Genomic DNA, 7,634 nt, shown 5'->3' on the forward strand with positions numbered 1-7,634 from the left:
TTGCTTGCCCCCATATTGCACGGTGTGGGCCTGTTGTGTTTCATGTTCAGGTGCTCTCGAGGTTGTTTCTGTAGGGATGGCTAGTCGCCTTTGCATCTCATATGCCAGCTAGCAGAGTATCTTGGGACCAGGTTCTGAACTCTTGAGGCAAAGAATTTGTGCTGCAGACTGCAACTCTACTCTGTCTAGGTGCTTGTTCGTTTGCTCTTTTTCATAGAAGTCTTCAAGCATGGTGAAGTCGGAAAGACCTGTTATTATTCTATACCTGTATTCGATGAGTTGTCGTTTTTCTGCGCTGCTGGTAATCCATGCCGTACAATACCTTGGACACAAGCATAACATTTGAGATTTTCCATAGTATCCACACGTCCACCCCCCATGATTTCAAGATTATTCTTTTCACCAGGTGTAGAATTTGCGTCGAGGCATGGCATAATTATTTCACCCACGTGCTGGCTCTGCCGTCATGGTCGTACACTAGCTGAGGATTTGTGGGTGTTTACTTGCGGGTATATTTCCACAGCTATGTGGATCACAATGAGCAATCAGGGGTTCTTCTTTATTCTAGTTTTTTTTCCCACGTCCATGTAAGCTGACTTACCAGAAAGCGAGAGGCCAGACTGGCCAAGAAAATCTGCAGTGTTGTCGAGAGCTTGTTGCATCATTCTTGCTTTCTGTATAAGATAGCTTTCCCATAGACTGTAGTTCACCATAGGCTGTAGTACTTCTAGTATTATGCCTGTGTTGTTGGTGTGGGTGGGCCAAATGTACCTCCAACTATCACCTGGAATTTTCCGTCTTTCAATAAGTTACTGTTTAACTTAAGTGCTCTCTTAGGAATTTGTTTGCTCATCGTTCCTCTTATTAGAGTTGCATCAGTTATTGCTTGTAAAAGCCTTTTCACTATCTTCATTCTTTCACACAATGCCCTGCAATAAAGTTTTTGCTGCTTATGGCCTCCTGATACCTGCAAGCATGGACAACTCTTGAAAAAGGTTTTCTTTATGCTATGTGTGCGACGTAGTTAGAGCCTTCATGTCTTGACATTTATACATCTGTTGAACCAGCTTCCTGAAAGAGTACTTGCTATACCTGGTTATGCCTATTTGTGCAGTGCTGCTGAACACTACACATTGATGCAATGAATGTTTACGCACTCGAATTATCACGAAAGATGGTTGTTTTACAATTGTGCCCTTTGCTTTCAATTGGCGTTCGATTATGCCTAAGCATGCCCCCCTATGCAATAGTATTTGGAAGTTTAAAGATTCAATAAAAGGTGATGAACTAAATATAAGTGCACGACCCTTTTTTTACCTATGGCTCCCATCGAAATGCGACTTCCATAGCTGGCAAATCAACCCCTCGCCTTGTGCTAGTAGCGGAATGCTATAGCCAGTGGCAGGTGAATAAATAAAAGAACAATATTTTTGTCTATAATTTTTTTTCTTGCCTGTATGTAAGTAAAATATGGAATAAGTTTGTCATGGCAAAAACAGAAGGTTGTGGTTCGTCATTGAATAAACCCCATATTTTGTATAGTTGTAATGCAGAAATTTGTTATAAAATCCTCGGGTGATATGTTGCAGGTAGCATAGTATTTCATTACTGATAAGGATAGTAATCACAGTGGATATCATTATATGGGTTTACACACTAATATATGGGATCACAAACTTAGAAACTTAATAAAAACATGTAAGGCATGCTCTACGCACTTGGTGAGCTAGGAAGGCGCGAGAACTGCTTGTACCTAAAAGATTCAAAGTTTCACAGGAAGGGATGCAACTGTCTGACTTCACTGCACGGTGTCGATTTACATTTCTTTAACGTGTCGTTTTTTGCTCGTTTATGCCCACAAGAACAGGCTGCTTGCCTGCTTTTCGCATTGTTGCGCGAGTTTTAGATGGCGGTGCAGGAGGGTACGTCGTCAGTGTGCCACTATAGCAAGCCAATAATGTATTTAATTTACTAGTTGTAGAGGTAATTACCTTTCAAAGCAAATGTTAATACAGGTGCAGTAAGGATACAAAGTACGCAACATATTCAATGTTTATTGGTGTCTGTGCAAGAAAGAGAAATTCTCCAGAGTACAGGCGCAGCTTAGCGTGCATGATATATTCGAAAAAAATTCACGACGTTGTCTATTCAAGACACGTATTTAATTCTACCGTAGAACATTCATTACGATAGCCTACACTGCTGCTCTGTCAAATTTAATAAGTGAGGTATGATAACCTTTCAAGATGCTTTGGGAAATTCACGCTTGAAAAGAGACAACGAAATGCAACTAAACGGTACCGCGTTCAGCACAAAATTGAAACTTCAGGTATCTTCCTCTCTTGTCATTTGCCCTTGCCGAGCTTGAAATAATTCAAGCTGCTTCGTAAGCGCGAATTTTGCATGCTACTGAAAGGAAGAAAATTTTGATGACCTCCTCCTCTGGTGGGCATCGAACACTTCCTAGTAATTACAACTCGCAAAAGCTTGTGAAGCAAACGTGAAAATTAACTTCATTTGTTGCGTAGCGTGTCAACATACGCATAGAAATGGGAGAATGGAATCTGCAGTACAAGTTTTTTGTTCTCACTTCGCGTCCGTACCCAATTCGGCAATCAAGGTCTCCGCGCACTGCAATTTTTGTGCGAGACGCCATCTTACAAAACAAACCAGCAAAATAGCTCCATGATAGCTCTCCGCGCAATTTCGACGGAAAATCGCAGCGATCGCCGCGACGGTGCGACTGTGCGACCAACCGGTTGGTCGCAGCCGAAAATCAGAGGATCGGCACTGCGACTGCAATTATTGTCGCAAACGACGGCTATCACAATTCCGGTGTGACGAAAGTCGCATCATGTGAAACAGGCTTTACTGTCCGCCCATTACCCGTTATGGGAGGCGTATCTGTTAGGTACAATGTGCTTAGCGCTGTGTAATCCCACTTAACGTACACGGCCAATATGACACCTAAATGCTTGGAATATGTTCCAATCACATGTATTTTGCCATTCATTTGGTGAGCTGCCCGGAATACAGTTGAGAAGAAAGAATATATGCTGCTTGTTTCAGCTATGATAAGTTTTTGATAGGTTGACCACTTGAGCATTCTTCGCAAAAGTTTTCCACAGCGACGCTTGCATGAAAGAGCTGAAGACAATTGTGAAGATATGAGCGTTCCCTCTTATAAGCAGGTAGATGTCAAGCTGTGTGGATCAGAACACGTATGCCAAAGCGATATCTATGGCTCACATAATCCCCACCTTATTAGATAATCAAGGACACAATTCACAAAACACAAGAAAACCAACTAAGAAACGCAGTGTACAACAAGAAAATCTTGTAAGACAAGTGCATGCGCAGAAATGTAAAAGCGCTCGTAATACGAAGTTTAGGATGCGCTCTGCTGGAAAAACAATCTCTGTAATTGACAACAGACATGCACGTAATTATAGCAGAGTTTATGATGATGATGATGGTTAGCGTTTAGTGGTGGAAGGGCCAATATGGGCTATGAGCGCCAGTGACTACAGTGACGTGTGCTATGTGTATAGATGACACATAAACTTAAACGTTCTATTATTAATATTTTCAAGCAGTACTACTTACATACAGGGACGCCTGAACGCAAGAGCCTGTAGGCGTGTTCTTTGATACTCCTGCCACAGCATAGGCCTCCATTGAGAGGCGGTTCTATGGATCGCTAGGATTTATAACGTTTAGCATACGAACATTATATGCGAAGCCTAACAAGGATTTCATGTCTGAGACCTGGCTTTTACCGAGAAACATTGCGGGTCGCAATGGTAAGCGTTGTCTAAATGCTAAAGTGCTTTTTTTGCTGTTTTACTTGGTGACATTCAAGCAAGAAAGGAGACAATTTAGCTTCTCGCTACATTTAGCACAGACAGAAGGATCACAGTTTGTTAAGAGATAAACGTGTGGGCCATACGTATGGTCTTTTGAAGGCGACAGAAAGTGACCTCTGTTCCTCGTGTTTTGTTTGTGCGTAGCAAACTTCTTAATTATGGCTGTATTATACTAAGCTCGTTTTAGTGTTACGCGCCCCATAAGCGTTGCCAATAGCACCACAGTTTTCTGAGGGCAACTGTTTCAGATCTATAGCACGGACCATGATGGGCGAGTTTTTAGTGTTTGATCCTACAGATGTAGCCAGTTTTCCGGCAAGCAGGTTGTCTTCATTTCCTCTGTGCCTTGGAAATTAGCATATATTAGTGAGAGGAAAACGCAACCAGTCAGTTCCAAGCGAACGATCGTTTACCGTTAGTTTTTGCAGCAGCTACCACCCACCCTTCTAGGTCCTCGGCTTCCAGCATTACTAGCGCGTGGCATTACCCCTCCTTCCAAAAGAAAAGAGACGTCCTCTCGCGACATGAAAGCTAACCCCATAAAGCTGGCAGCGTGTTGGGAGAAAAGAGTTGGGAGAAAATAAAAGAAATGGGCAAGACAACGGGCGTGTCGACAGGGAGCGCACCGCAATGTTTGTGAATGGGAGTCAGTGCGAGCGGCAAGGCTTCATTCTGATGACGTGAGCAATGCCATAGAAGCGTGTTCTACAATTGTCGTGCGATGTTTCGGCTGGGACAACTTTGTAGTTGACTTGACTTAGCCGATGCAAAATATGTAGGCTTGACTGTAACGGCGCCATTATTTTTCTGAGTGACCTCATTGACGTATAGGGGTCCAAGCCCATATGACATCTCCCTGCTTGTATATAACGTCGCGGTGGCATTTGATTGTATTGACGAGCATCTTGACATTGTCCAGACAGAATTTGTTGCCGTACAAAGTGCCCTGCTATTTGGGCACGTTGCGCTAAACTGTCTATATGATGTGGTCGTATCAGAGGAAGTTGGCAGGAGCATGACGTAGACGATAGTGGTGACGTCGTGTTCGTAGACCAGAAGAAAAGGAGGAAACCCGGTGGTTTCTTGAAGCGCAGAGCTGTATTCAAATGTCATATAAGAAAGCACTTCGTCCCACTTTTTATGATTCGTGGCATCATACAAGGAAAGCGTATTCGCAATCGTTTTATTGAGACGCTAACACGTTGTTCTGTGGGTGATACGCAGTTGCCGTACGATGCGTTGTTGCCCCCACCTGCAGAATATCTAGGACCGACTGCGCTTTGAAGGCCGTATCCCGGCCTGTGATGACGCCAGTGGGCGCACCTGGTTGCAGGAGAATATTTTAACAAAGAAGGTGGCCACATCTTACTCTGTAGCTCGCTGGACGGCTTGGCATTCACAGTGTCGAGTTCGGTAATCATTGGCGACAACAATCAAGCGGTTATCAGCTGAAGACGTCGCAAACGCACCAAGTAAATTCATCTCTACTTGTTCGAAAGATGAGAAAGGAGGTCGGGCAGACTGAAGCAGACCGGCTGCTTTTATTCGTAGAACATTGCGACGTTGGCAATCATGACAACTTCTGACGTACTACTTGAAATTTTTGTGAGTTTTCGCCAGTTGTACTTCTGCTTGGTTCTTGCCAAAGTATGCGTGGAACTAAGATGCCCGTATGTTAGTTCACCATGGCACTCACGTAAAATGTCATGGTGGAGAGAACCGGAACAACGAGGAGGAAAACAGTTTCCTTAAGAGGAATGTGGTGCTTGTATAGGATATACCTGTGTAAGCAGAAAGAGGACAAATGACGCTCGAACTGCCGCGGGGGTTGTTGGCGGCGTCCTTCAAGGTATTCAATCAAGGGCTGCAACTCGGAATCATAGCGTTGCCTTTGAGCTAGGTTTAACAATGAAAGAGTACAAAGAAAGCCACAGTCCTCGTTTGTATCTAGTGGTGCGGGCACTACATGTATGCGGGAGAGATAATCGGCGTCAGTGTGTTTCTGACGATACTTATTGACGATTCTCACATCAAATTCCTGCGACAAAACGCTCCATTTGGCGAATCCCAAGGATCTTGGGATTCGCCAGCCAGCAGAAAGAGTGGTGGTCGCTGACGACTGGAAAAGGGCGTCCCTATAAATATGGCCGGAACTTCCGGGTAACCCATACGACCGCCAGACACTCTTTCTTCAGTTGGTGAGTGGTTTTTTCAGCAGCAGACATCATGTGGCTGGCATAGGCAATAACGCGTTCAACGGCCCCTAGTTTCCCCGGCGTGGGCTTCTGCCATTGACTCCAGTGGAATCGATGTTGCGTGCAGTACGGTTTGCTGACCCGTCACGACTTGGTGATGACAAGCGCGACTGTCTTCGCTGTGTGGCAGGAGGAAGACGATTGCTTTCTGAGTATTGTTCAACGTCATGCGGACGTCTGCCAAATACGCGGGCAACGAGCTTCCGTGTGGTATCCACGCAGACCAATCCATCGGTACCGGCAGTCGCAATACACGGGACCAGACTCTCCACCGTCGTAGCACAACCAACTGTTGTAGGGAGCGCGCCATACTGTGGACTTCCACGGACCAAGATGCAGGAAGATGTTTGTTGGAAAGGAAAAAGGAAAGCGAGAAACTGATGGAACATCGAGATATGGGAAGCGATCGAAGAACGGCAGAATGCATCGCGACAGCATAGGTAAGCAAACTAAGTACAGTTACCACCGCATAACTCATACCGCTAACTCATTAATCGGCTTCTTATGTACCAGTTTTATGAGTTAGCGGTAAGAGGGAAAATCGAGGAATTCCAGATCAAGCTACAGAACAGGTATTCAGCTTTAACTCAGGAAGAGAACCTTAGTGTTGAAGCAACGAACGACAATCTTGTGGGCATCATTAAGGAGTGTGCAATGGAAGTCGGTGGTAACTCCGTTAGGCAGGATACCAGCAAACTATCGCAGAAGAGGAAATATCTGATCAAGAAACGCCAATGTATGAAAGCATCTAACCCTACAGCTAGAATAGAACTGGCAGAACTTTCGAAGTTATTCAAGAAGCGTAAGACAGCTGACATAAGGAAGTATAATATGGATAGAATTGAACATGCTCTTAGGAACGGAGGAAGCCTAAAAACAGTGAAGAATAAACTAGGAATTGGCAAGAATCAGATGTATGCGTTAAGAGACAAAGCCGGCAATTTCATTACTAATATGGATGAGATAGTTCAACTGGCTGAGAAGTTCTATAGAGATTTATACAGTACCAGTGGCACCTACGACGATAATGGAAGAAAAAATAGTCTAGAGGAATTCGAAATCCCGAAGGTAACGCCGGAAGAAGTAAAGAAAGCCTTAGGAGATATGCAAAGGGGGAAGGCCGCTGGGAAGGATCAGGTAACACCAGATTTCTTGAAGGATGGTGGACAGATTGTTCTAGAGAAACTTGCCACCCTGTATACGCAATGCCTCATGACCTCGAGCGTACCGGAATCATGGAAGAACGCTACCATAATCCTAATCCATAAGAAAGGGGACGCCAAAGACTTGAAAAATTATAGACCGAGCAGCTTACTGTCCGTTGCCTACAAAGTATTTACTAAGGTAATTGCAAATAGAATCAGGAACACCTTAGACTTCTGTCAACCAAAGGACCAGGCAGGATTCCACAAAGGCTACTCAACAATAGACCATATTCACACTATCAATGAGGTGATAGAAAAATGTGCAGAATATAGCCAACCCTTATATATAGCTTTCATTGATTACGAGA

Source organism: Dermacentor albipictus, chromosome 10 (assembly GCF_038994185.2).
Source record: "Dermacentor albipictus isolate Rhodes 1998 colony chromosome 10, USDA_Dalb.pri_finalv2, whole genome shotgun sequence".
Taxonomy (NCBI): Eukaryota; Metazoa; Arthropoda; class Arachnida; order Ixodida; family Ixodidae; genus Dermacentor; species Dermacentor albipictus.